At 42.7% G+C, this 13,175-nt stretch overlaps 1 pseudogene; it reads left to right on the top strand.

Moving 5' to 3' along the window:
* The first annotated feature begins 747 nt into the window (after positions 1–747).
* On the top strand, positions 748–12,665 carry LOC120836239 (annotated as a pseudogene).
* Positions 12,666–13,175: the final 510 nt, after the last annotated feature.

Raw genomic sequence — 13,175 nt, 5'->3', positions numbered from 1 at the left:
TGGGGCGCCATAGGAGGGCAAAGAGTGTTCGGAATCCGCGGTGCACCGCCCACCACCCAGCCTAACAAGGGGTTAGGTAACGCGCCATAACAAGGAGGGCTTGGCTGGAGACGTTACGCTAACAGTGCTGCCGGGAAACTATACCCAAGTGTGGGTCAAGACAGAGGTCTATTGCTACCAAAGGTTAGCGCTTGCCGCCAAAGAGGGGTGAAAAAGGAGTTAGAGAAATGAGAGAGAAGTAAAAGAAACAGGAAAGGTAAAGATGAAAGATTGGAGGGGATAGTAGAAGAAAAGGCGACCAGACTGAATCAAACTGGCCGGACCTTACCAGGACTCCCGTCTACGAGAAGCGGGGGCCGATGTGGGTGATTTGCCTCACACGGGGGGCCCCGAAGGGTCCAAACCTACCCCGGGTTCGGCTCAACCACCAGGATGCCCTTTTCCTCGGACACAGGAAGGCCACGCACAGCCAGACGTGGGCGGGCGAACCCGCATGGCTCGGGGTCCGTAGGGACGCCACTCTCCAAACACCTGCTTCAACAGGTGCCTCCTGTGGGGTGATAGCCTAGGGCATCACGGAAGAAACTGAAGAGCAGAACGGAACTGTGCATTTTGAGGGGTACTACTGGGGCATAAAAAGATTATTTAAGGCACAAAAAATATACACAATATTCAATGCTTGCCGACTGTTACCATTGAAAATAAATATGCTATGAATGCTGATCATACTTTTGATACGCGCAGGCTATGTTTAGTTTTATTCATCTGACCAAGGCAGACGATGTGGCCGTGGTACCCACTATGTGGATAACAGATGGGTCGACAGCCTGGCCATCATACAAGGAGGGCGGCTTACAAAAGCAATCAAGGAGTGCGCTCCAGCTGAAGGTGAATGGGAGATGTTTGAGTGCAGGGTGCTGTCATCTACAGGTAAGTATATATGATGAGAACTTTTTCAGGGTGTTGTGGATAACAGGAAAACAGGAAAAGACAGCTAGTATTTTTTTTAATTCTAATAGTTCCCGAAGGAAAAATACATCAATGTAACCCTGTTTGGCAGTCAATGTTTTCTAGTGGACCGCTGACTGTGCCTGACTGTACGTCAAGCATGTCTGATTGGTCAACGAGTTACTCTGACCGGCAGTCAAACTCCAGTCAGACTCCACTTGTCGGCTTTCTGATGGTTTCCTGGTGGCAGTCGGCCGCCGCGAAATGCCATCAAGATGTCTTGGTGGCGATTCTGATTGTACATCGATTGTCTCTGACTGTACGTCAAAAAGCTTTAACGTGCAGACAGACGTACAGTCGCCGGCCATATGAGCTCCCCCGTCCGAACGCCGACCGGAGCAGCGAAAATCCCGCATGCGGCGCGTCGAGCGTTGCCGCGTTCTGGGAGCCGGGATATTTGGATCAAACCATTCCGTTATCAAAGGGGTGGACGCAGGAAGCTTAATATCATTCCGCGTTTCGGAACGTGAATCTGAAGCACGGCCGATTACAATCCCGCTTCCGGTTGTAGGTAAACGGAACGGCTTATCGAAATCCTTCACTGCATAATATCTCTGACGTGTTATATGCTATACTTTTTTTATTTGCAAAACCGGTTTTTCATTTTAAACATTTCCTACCGAAAGAGTAATCCTACGCACAAGCTTTCTTACAATCTTTCTTAAACCTAGACTAGACAATGATGAGCGATTTTGAAATAATTTATTTAATCTATAGGGATATGCTATAGATAACAAAAAGAAAAAGATTTGTGTCGAAGCAGAATAAAGATTCAGGCACTTGAACGCGTTTTATCGAAGAGGCTCTATTGTTCTTTGCTCAGTAGCGCGTTGCTCGCCAAGGGTAATTCTCTACACGATGACTTTGCAGATGGCTTAATGGTCGGCCACTTCTGGCTTACCGAGGGATCATTGTTGTCATGCCTAATATCATATCAAACATAGGGTCTTTACATTTGTAAGCACCGATCAAACACCGCTGCTTTATCTACGCCTAAAGCAAGGTCCAGTTTATCAGCAGTTGTAACTGCATCTTCGAACACTTTGGGTGAACACCCAAAAACGGCAATTCTAATCGGCCATGTTTTTGTGATTCACACTTCTAAAGGTTGAAATCCCGATAAAAGCTATGCGTCCACCCCTTTGATAACGGAATGGTTTGGTCCCCATAGCCCGGCTCCCAAAACGCGGCAACGCTCGACGCGTCGCGTGCGGGATTTTCGCTGATCCGGTCGGCGTTCGGCCGGGGGAGCTCATATGGCCGGCGACTGTACGGTCAAAGGACGTAAAGTTCATTCGGATACCACTATTTCGTCAAATCTATGAATACGAAAAATAATCTATGCACAAGAAAACGATTTCGGGACGTGAGCCCATAAAACCGCTGATGTTAGAGATATGACACGCAGCCGACCGACAACCTTGATCAGAAGCCTGCCGAAACGCCGCACACGGCACTTCGCTTCGCCCCTAGAGGCTTCGCCGAGCTTTCATGAACGATCGCTCTCGACTCGTTTTGTTTGCCCGCTTGCTCCAACCTGTCGATGCTGCCCGGGCTCTACAATGTCTTATGTTTTAGTAGAATTTCTACTCGACAAGACCCAGCCTGTTGTGAGTTCCGACAATGTGAGGGACTTTAGCGGTGTAGTTGAAGACGACAAGGTGTACCAGGTCTACTGGGCCGGAGACGCGCGAACAAACGGATCGTTCTACGACGCGAAAGTACTCTACATGGCAGGTGAGTAGAACTGAAGTACGGCGAGTGATGTAGGAGTGCTTTGCATAACATTCTGAAGGCTTTACTGCATTTGCAGCCGAAGCATCTCGTATAAAACAAATGGTCAAATCGAGTTTCGAACGCGATGGCATAGCATAGGGGTTAAGGTGCCCGAATTGTACTCAAGTGGTCGCGGGTTCGATCCGCGGTGGTCTTGCTTATTTTTTTTCTTTTTTCTCGAACATTTTGTTTTATCGAGGCATTTGGCGATATTTATGAGTGCGTATAGCTTTACTCTTATATAAATGCTGCCATTGTTGATGAAATTCCATTGGCAGTTGCAGTGAGACGTCATCTGATGGACCATCAGATGATGTCTGATGGTTCATCACGTTCCACCAAGGCTGCTGACTGGCAGTCAGTGTCCCAAATTACGTATTTTGATAGAATTTTCAATAAGGTTGATAGCTGGGCTGGCACTACCCGAAATGGTATAGCCACGATAGGTAGACGTTGTCAGGGATTAAAAGTTATTTAGTCTTCATCAGCTGTATATATAATTCGTGTCGCATCTGCTATGTGCAAATATGCACATAAAGAAATATCAGATGATTCTATAAAGAATTTGGCAGCCTTGGAATGGAACGAGCTACTGTATTATATGTATATATGTATGTACTTACTTCCCCCAGAGAGCCGGTCAAAGATGTAGTCTGCCGAGAAACCAGTGGTCGGGATGGCCTAATTGGTTACGGCGTCGCCCCGGACAGGCTGAAGTTGCGGGTTGAACCCTAGCTTCTGGCCCAATTTTTCGCCGGCTCTCTTTCCATGTTTCCCTTCTACTTTGTTGAAGTCAAAATAAAAATCCTCCTCTCCATTTTGAATCTCATTTATACCTCGCGGCTGCACTTGTTAAAAGACCTTTCTTCTTCCCAAATATATATATATATATATATATATATATATATATATATATATAGCCCAGTATATAAATAGTGATTGAAAGTTACTTAATTTTAATTAGTTTTTTTTCTAATTCGCCATGCTTCAGTTGCATTCTAAGTTGAATATTGTCACGAATGACAAGTGAGGAGGCGATGACAACTGAAGAAACTAAACGCTTAATGTGGCAAACTTGTGCCCCCCCCCCCCCCCCCAAAAAAAAAAAGAAAAATGAAAACAACTGTACAGCGTTGCGGGCGTCGATGGCGGCGTAACAGCAGGATCGCACGCTGGGACGAGACTGACTGCGGCTTGCCACGCGGAGCAGCTTTTGTACACACGTGGGTTTCTGGACCATCCGGCGTAAAAGGTTCGGCGCGTAGAACATTCTAACCTCGAATCAACAAGGCGGTTCTCGAATTTACCAGAACATCACATTCTAGTGTCAACAAAAACGTATAGCCGCAGCCAGGAATCGAATCCTGGCCTTTTGCGTGAAAGGCAAGCACGGTAACCGTTAGGCCACGAGGACGCCGCCTATTTCGTCAGCTGCGCTCGCGGCAATATATTGTCTGCCGGGCCATATAGCTCACTTGCACAAGCCACATTGATGCAGTTTTCACGATTGTTTAAGGAAACAATTTAAACACAATATGTATATATATATAATGCGGTTTCTGGCAATGAAATATGGCCTAATGGAAAATATAATCAACCACTGACGGCACTAAAGCATCGCTATTCAGAAGAAAATAATTAACCTTTAATCGCTGTAATAGACCCTTTCCGAAATACAGTGCCATCTGGTTGTTCGTAAAGCAGTTTAGGTTTTGCCATATCAATGGCGGAGATGAACTTGTATCGGCACCGTCACTTTCGCAAGTAAACAGCACGCAAGGAATTGTTCAGTGTGAGTTCTTCCTCGATCACTTTCAGTTCGATGGTGTCCAAGAACCTGTATTCAGAACGATGCTCAAACCCACTCAGATGCCTCGAGAAAATTCCATACACCAAATTGTTTTAAAGCCGATTGTGTGCCGCCCAGAGATTGACTGAATCTGAGTTATTAGAAATAAACGCTTACGTTGCTCTTGTGTTCCATTCCTGCGTCACGTCGTACTGACCCCTCGAATGTACAGGCCTCGGAAGATCCGCTTAGGAGCATCTTCAACGTCTCGCTTTATCAGTCACTAGAAGGCCGCCATTGGTATGGCACAGAAGCCGTTCCACAGATGATGATAGTGATCAAAGTGGCCAGACTGATTTTCGGAAAGGGTCTATTAGGGCACGTGTTTATATTGAACAAATAAAAGCAGCCTTATTTGAGGACCGCCCCATTTTATAGATTTCTTGTAGCAGGGCTATGTCCCAAATTTTCACACAATCCATCTAAGCGTATACAATACTCAAAGATCGGCGCCAAAAGCTGATCTTATGTTTATACCTTTCAGTGGCACTATGTATAACTAAAAGGTTAATCTCGATCGCTATGAGGAATTCAAGCTACATAAAGGGTGGTTTCATTTTAAATCGAACACACGTGTCGGGGTGGATATTTTGGTTTGCCTCAATTAAACATATATAATAGCTTTATGTCTGTAAAGAGCAAGACAGCTTTTCAAAAATATTAAAAATGTTTTCGCCTTACAAAAACACTTTAGGTGGAACAAGGTGAAAATAAAAATTACTGTGTTCTTTGCATGCAGTTCTACTGCTTGTTATGCATACTGAAAACACAAAAATGTTTCGATTGTTTTCGCGTTAATGTATGGCATGTCGGGTATTTTGTGTTGTAGATTAAATGAAAACCCGATATTTCATGCCAAATTTAAAAATCCGAAACGTTGTCCATTTGGCATTCTGGTGACATACTTGAAATTTTGTTTGTCAATTTTCGTTATTATTTTCGCTTACGAAAATCTGTCCGCAAGTAGTCCCATACGTGGACCATCGACTGGTAGCACATCCGTTTGGTTTACAGTCATGAAATATTGTATAGTAAATTTGAAATTTCATCAGAAGGGAAATTCGGTCATATTGTGAGACTGCACTCCCTACTGAAAAAAACCATTTGGCGCCTGTATGAAAATAAACTGGTTCATACCGGTAACAGTTTAGCCATACCGGTCACCAGTTTGCCAAAGGGGTCGCCCGTATGGCTCAAAGCGGTCCCCTGTATGAGCCATAACGGTCACCTATTTGGGCAAACAGGTCACTTCTTTGGCAAACGGGTCACTCGTCGGGGCAAATGGGCGACTCGTTTAGGCAAAGTTGTCGCATGTTTGCTCAAACCGGCTACCATGTTGCACAAACGGGTGACCAGTGACCGTCAAACTGTACCGATTTAATCAAACTCGCTCTCGGGAGCCCGTTTGATATTGAACGTACAGATCGGCGGCCTGGGCACGCCTAGCTGTTTGAGCCGTGGCAGCTAATGTTTACGGAAGGCTGGGAGCGCCGGTTCATTGATTTCAGATCGTCCGCGTAATGCAAGTAATTGTATTTATATTTTAAGTGCGCTGATGTGCGCTTATACTGCAACTAAAACTAACACTTTTTTTTTTCTTTTTTTACGTAAACGCGCGACGTTGGTGAGCCGATATTTTTGACAGAACTTTAAAACTTTGTCCATCTTTTTTGCCAAAATTTTTTTATTAAGCTCGAATCTCTCTCGCAGAAGACGCGGCCGCATGAAAGAATGTACTTCTAGAGTCCGTTTCACTTCATTTCAAGACGCGGCGAAGGTAGCGCGAACACGTGCCTGCAAGAACATCGAGCACTGCGAGAGCACCCCCGCCGTTGCAGCAGTCAAATTACGAGCTCGTGCTGGGTGCTTTTTCGGCTCGGGCGCAAGCCGAGCTCATGGCCAACGCCATTTCCAGCGTGCGTGCTGAAATGCGCGCGTTTCGCCTCCTTTCCAAGGCTGCAAACGGGACGTGCAGTGGCAACTCCAAGAGAGAAGAAAAGCGCGCGTAGAGCGGTCCGTGCACCCTCTCCCCTAGCATCGACTGCATTGCCACAAAAAGCCAGCCGCAAGTTTTTTTTTTTTTTTTATAGAATGCATGAGGGAGAGGCTTGCGAGGGAGGGGGGTGGGGTGTCCCGGTGTCTTACTCCTTGACCTCGCCGTCGCCCCCTTCCTTCTCTCTGGTCGGCTCTGTCACGTGACCAGAGAGAGGGTAGGGCACGCTCCACGCTGATAAGCATAGCCAGATCCGGCTGCGCGCGCGTTGACAGTCGCTTGTTTCTTTGTCTGCTTGTTTTCCGTTGCAACTTCGTTTGTCCTGCCTGCTTCGATCTGCCGCCTTTCCCTGCGGTCTTGTAAGAATGTCTCTTGACAACGTATGGGATGTGCACCAAATGTTCGAAAAGTCCTACGCGTATATCGGCAACAAGCGATTCTTCAAAGAAGTCAGGAATTTTTGCGGTTTGGCTGGGTTCGGCAAATGACAGTTTGTGCGCCGCATCGTGTTAAAACTTCAACCAGCCTTCCTTCTCGTTTTTGTGTTTGTGTGGTTGTCCTGCTTTGACCGTGACGACAAATATCACGGATTACATCTTTCAACTCCGCTATTATTATGGTAAGTGCACTGCAAAATACGTGTTGGCAACGATTGACCGCTCTTCTACGCGTACTCTTCCTGGTTATCCGTAGAATTATGCAGCGCCTATTCACGCGGAAGCGGGGAGAATAATTTCCCCGAAAGTCTAACTGCATAGTCTAGAATCACCTCGGTTCTTGTTTGCTTTGCAATCTTCTCCGTTGTATAAAAGCTTTAAGTGCCTCGCACATTTCACAGATCGCTAGCACGTTTGTAGTTGTCGTCAGAAGAGGTAATAAACTTCGAGGAGAACTGAAAACAATCATTTGTGTCTGTTTTCCTGTCCATTTGCAAGCACCTACGCGAGCGCATTCGTTCTACGTGTTTTCTCCATGTTATAAATACGTTTATGAGTTTCGGGACGTCTTAAATAAGTTTAAAAATAACCAACCTTCCAGACGATACCTATTTAGGGCTAGCGAATCCGAATGGCGCGTTCAAGCGTGTGGTCACGTGCCAGGTCGAACGGGCGCCCGTATAAAACGGGCACCTGTATCAGGCGGGCACCTGTATCAAACGGGCGTCCGTATCAAATGGGTACCATTTCGAACGGGTACCGTTCCAAACGGGTACCCGTATCCCATAATCACGTTTGATTCAAACGGATCGACAGGTTTGATTCAAACGGGTCGACCGGTTTGAATTTCAAGTGGTTTTTTCAGTAGGGCTATTAAAAAAAACCTTTTTTATTAATAATTTATCTAATTATTTCCAGTTCTAATACCCTTCTAGAGGCGCCGTTCGATGCAATTGAACGGTTAGATTGGTGGTTCAAGAAGTTGGCTTTCTTGAAAACTTGCAAGAAAGCCAACTTGCCAAATTTACCATTTGGCCGATCGGGTGCGTGGATGAGATTTGAACCGCATCTAACGAAAGTACAACAAAAAAGGCGGAAATCGAACCATGTTCCTAGAAAGGCATTAGAACTGGAAATAACTAGAAAAATTATGAAGAATAAAACGGGGTTTTTGAATAACGCAGCCTGAAAATATGAACAAATTTCACTTCTGATTAGGGATGTCGCGAACCACCCAAGGTTCGATTTCGAAAGGTTTCGATATTTGCGAAGCGAACTGAGGTTCGATTTCGAAAAATTTCGATATTTTCGTACCGACCGAGGTTCGATTTCGAAAAATTCGCAACTTTTGTCCACAGCGGAGTTTCGATTTCGAAAATTTCGAAGCTTTCACGGTTTCTAAAATTTCGAATTCGAATATTCGAATATTTTTTTACTTCAGGTTCGATAAATTCGAAGATTTCGAAATTATTTGTAAAAAAATTCGAAAACTTCGAACGCTTCGAATTTTTATAGACATGAAGTTCGAACAATTCGAAGATTTCGAATTTCTTTTGGCATAAAGTTCGAAAAGTTCGAAAGTTTCGATTCTCTTTTAACGCTAAATTCAAAAAAAAAAAAAAAAAAACTTTGAAGATTTTGAATTTCTTTTAATCCAAGTTTTCAAAGTTTGAAGTCCGATTTTCAAGTTTTTCTACAGTTTCAGTTTCAAATAACGTTTTCACTACTCACTTGTTTTCAAAAAATCAAGTTTAGAAAAGTTAGGGTGTGATATCTAGATTCTGCGAAGTTGGTAAGGCAATTAAATGAGACGACGAGTGTCCCGGACGTGCTAGAATATTTGCCAGTGCAGAATTGTGACCGCCAGCCCCCGGGGGGGTCTTTATCACGCAGTAGTGATTGCACGAACACACTGATTTACGAGACTCATCCAGTTCGAAACGGCCAGGGGCGAGCAGGAGGTTGAGGCTCAGAGAAACCTTGAAGCGACCTGGCAAACTAGCTCGCCACCCCTTGCACGCTGGTAGTAATCCGATCCAGTGAAGTTTATAATTGTACTGGAGGTTTATTTTCTGGGACGGAGGAATCGCCTTGCAAAAAGCACAAAAGCCGACACAACTCGAGGTCGAGGAGCGTTCTACCATACAAGTGGCGTCGGAAGAGGAAAAACGGGGGGAAAGAGGGTAGCCGGGGGGGGGGGGGGGGCTTTAGCCTCCTTCTCCCCCTTGCAGGTATTTCGGAGTGTTAAAGAAAACAATACGGGGAAAGAGGGCGTGGTCGAGCTTATTTTAATCTGAAATTATTTATGCATATGTATAGCTACTGTCGCTCTTCACTGCATAAAAGGTTGCGTAGATGGTCATTGTTAGAAACTCGTTGTCAGAAGGCACTGCTCGTCACATGCTTAGTGGTTCGGAAGTTCAAAGCTGTCTTTTCGACCTAAACACCTGTGCCGATAGTAACAAAAGAAAAAAAAAAAGAATAAATGCGGGAATAAAAAGCAGGAGAAAAAAAAAACTATCAAGAATTCGTCGGAAGTGTTCTATTCTTGCATATTCAGAGGTTCAGAACTTCGAAACAAGTTTTTTTTACCAAAATGTGTACAGGCTAAAAGAAACACGTCCCAGGAACGTGAAGCGAAAAAAAAAAAAGTTTTCTTTTAATGACGTGCTGAACTTGAACACTACTAGAAATCTTCTGCCATGAGTTAATTTATTCCTTAACGTGAAAAAACAATAAATATATTATTTTGTATTCTGCAGATGGCAATGATATGTACTGTCTGTGGTGTTAATTTAAATGCGATACCTCAAACAACTTAGACGAAAATAAATATCAAATTTAGGTCATAATTGCATGCAGATACATGTTTGGACATTTCTTCGAAACTCACGTTGAATAACAATAATCACATCTTAAGACGGCACTTACCTACGCTATACATAGATCATTCTTAAAAAAAAGTATATCATATCTACCATAAATAGCTCCGGCTGCAGCGTGCTTCAAATCTGGCACAAACGATAATCGTCAAAAACCCGTCGTCCGTCCTCGCCCCTTCGGGGATTTATTTCTTTAAACCTAAGCATGCCAGAACATCGAAATAAATGACATTGTCTTTCGTAAGGAACGCAGCACCGCGTGTAAAAGTTCGAGAAAAAAAATTACGAATGTACCCCACTACTTGAAATCAAATGAAACCGTCCGCCGGTCTTTCAAAGTTCGACGAACGTCGAACTTTTACCCTATAAGTTCGAAGTTCGTCGACCTTCTGACTTTTCAGAATTCGAAAGTTCGAAACTTTTCGAATTTTCTTGATAAATAAGGTCGAAAGTTCGAAATTTATCGATTTTTTTTGTCAGTCAAGTTCGAAAGTTCGACAAGCATCGAACCTTGCAGCGCAATAAGTTCGAAAGTTCGAAAAAGATCGAATTTTTTAGCGTAACAAGTTCGACGGTTCGAAAAGCGTCGAACTTCTTAGCTTAACAAGTTCGAAAATTCGACCTCCGTCGAATTTTACGATATAGACAATTCGAAAAATCGAAATCTTTCGAACCTTTCGAACCGCTTGATTCGATCATCGAAACTTCGATTCGAAAAAAGTTCGCGGCATCCCTACTTCTGATGAAGTTTCAAATTTATTATAAAATATTTTGCGAGTATAAATAAAAAGTGCTACCAGCCGATATCAAACGCATAGGACTACACGTGTGCAGCTTTTGATAAGCGAAAATTATAACGAAAATTGCAAAACACGACTTTAAATATGTCACCGGAATGTCAAAGCTACAATGTTTCGAATTTTTTTATATCTGGCATAAAATATCGTGTTTTTATTTAATGTAGGACATAAAAATAGCCAACATATCATACATTAATGCCTAAGAAAATATGCATAACGAGCAATAGAACTGCATACAAAAAAACAAATTTTGATTTTCACCTTGCTGCACCTAAGGTTTTTTGAAGGGTGAAAATATTTTTAACTTTATTCTTTACAGGCATGGGGCTATTATGTATATTTACTTGAGGCAAATCAAAATACCCACCCCGACAGGTGTGTTCAATTTCAAATGAAACAACCCAGAAGCTGATGAGAGAGCAAGATGAGTTAATACAAAACATCAAACAAAAAGATAGTAAGTAGCATTGGTATGCAATTGATTGTCAGCAATTTAAATAATATGTATATATGCTTGCATATGAATTTTTTTTTTGGATTTCATTTTTTAGACTTTTATGAGGTGGCGAAAAAAACGAGAGGGTGTCGGAAAAAAGGAAGCGTAAAAAGCCACAGTCATTCGATTCAAGTTCTGAGGACGACATGAACGAAATCGATCCCGCACCTTCAACGAGCTTTAACGTCACCTTTGCATCACCTGCTGAGGCCCCCAAAATTGGTCGACCATCCAAAGTAGCCTTGGCTACAATATGCAAGAGCGAAAAATGCAGCAGTAAAGAAATCAAGCGTACCTTCCTTGCGGCAGTGGTTGTTATATACTTGTCCTGATTTTATTTCTAGAATTACACCTGACAACCTTAAGTCTTCTGGAAACAGTGATACAAGTGATTGAGACACAGTCGAGGACCTTGGCCAGAAATAATGAAGCGATCACCCAAGGGAACCAACCTCCTCGGACCGTGGTCACAAGTGACTTACTCCCGACTTTTACTTTGCAAGCATTTGAAGAAATGGACACATTGGAACATTACCTATGCACTAAAGAAAACAGAGATAACCTGGTAAATTCTAAAAATTCTTGGACTTAGCACCTTGTCATTAACTCGCCATCATCTCAATCTTAATTGCCCATACAGTGCCAAAACAGTAAAGATGTTTTGTTAGCTTGTGAAAAAATAGTACCTTTAGAAGGCCTAAACCTTTGCTAAGCTATATATGGCAAGAAAATAACTATCAAGTTCCCACGAGCGCATATATCTTCGAAAGTTTAAGCGAAACGCTGGAGAACCTGTAGGGCTGAACGTGATTCTGTTTTGTTTGTTTGTAGCATCGCATTCTTATCTTGTAAATGTAATGTGTTTTTTTTTTAACATTCAAGTTCTTGGGTTGTTTGGTGGGAAGACTATTGCAGATGCAACTCGCCGGATTTTGCGCCGCTGCATGGTGAACGATGTGGCGAAAATGTACTGCCTGATGGGACGAAAAGGAAAGAAGCGTTATGATGCACTCACCCTTTTAAAAGTTGTCCAAGGTATGCATCAAAAAAGTAACTTTTGAAATGTTAAGATAACAGCTTTTGAGGGCACCAGCACAATTTTATTTGTGATCTGCTTTCGATGCAAAACCAACTGGTATCATAGTGTCAGCTGTTTTGCAAACAATGTTTGAAAGATTGAGTGTTAACACTTGAGAACTAGCTCGTTATGAAACTTAACAATCTTACCGAGCATTGCACATATAACACTGTGAAATATATGATTTTACGACCATAGCTTTACAAAACCAAGACGAATAATCTCATGACGTATGGACCTACTACAAGATCGAAAAATGCACGTCAATTTGTTCGACTATTTTTTTTTTCTTGTTTCAGGGTTGTTTGAGAGTTATAGTTTACCAGCTCGCCTGCACGTGAACTAATTTCATATGGAGGTGGCACTTTCTTTTTTCATATGTATTCTCAAGCGGTTAACTGTTTATTAGCATACTAGATTATTTTATAATTAGGTCAGCTCTGTTCAGTCATACTTGAAACAGTTTTATATATTTATGTTCCGTACCCTTCATATTAATTCTAGTTTCACATTAGGTATAACAAAAGCTTTTATGTGAACTTTTGATCCGGAAGCTAACCTGCGTTAATTTCTAAATGTTAATATTAACATCTTTTTTTTTGGTCATCTGTTAACAAGAGAGCTTACGTATGATGCAGAGGGGGACTTCTGTTGTACTACAGCTGAATTTTTATGTTTTCTTCTAAGACTCAGAGCAAGAGTGATTCGAATTAAGATGCATCTGCCAGTCCCAAAAAGAAAGAAGAAAAAAAAAACACTGCAGGACATGCTGCACCGTAGTTTGCTTTGTGCTTGGCTGCATTGTTATTATTTTTTTGTAATCAGTTTGCATAGACAAGAATTTTTAAATAAAGCT

This window comes from Ixodes scapularis, unplaced genomic scaffold (assembly GCF_016920785.2).
Source record: "Ixodes scapularis isolate PalLabHiFi unplaced genomic scaffold, ASM1692078v2 PGA_scaffold1__304_contigs__length_218370807, whole genome shotgun sequence".
Lineage (NCBI taxonomy): Eukaryota > Metazoa > Arthropoda > Arachnida > Ixodida > Ixodidae > Ixodes > Ixodes scapularis.
Note: the sequence above shows the minus strand (reverse complement) of the source record. Positions and strands in the feature narration are given on the sequence as shown.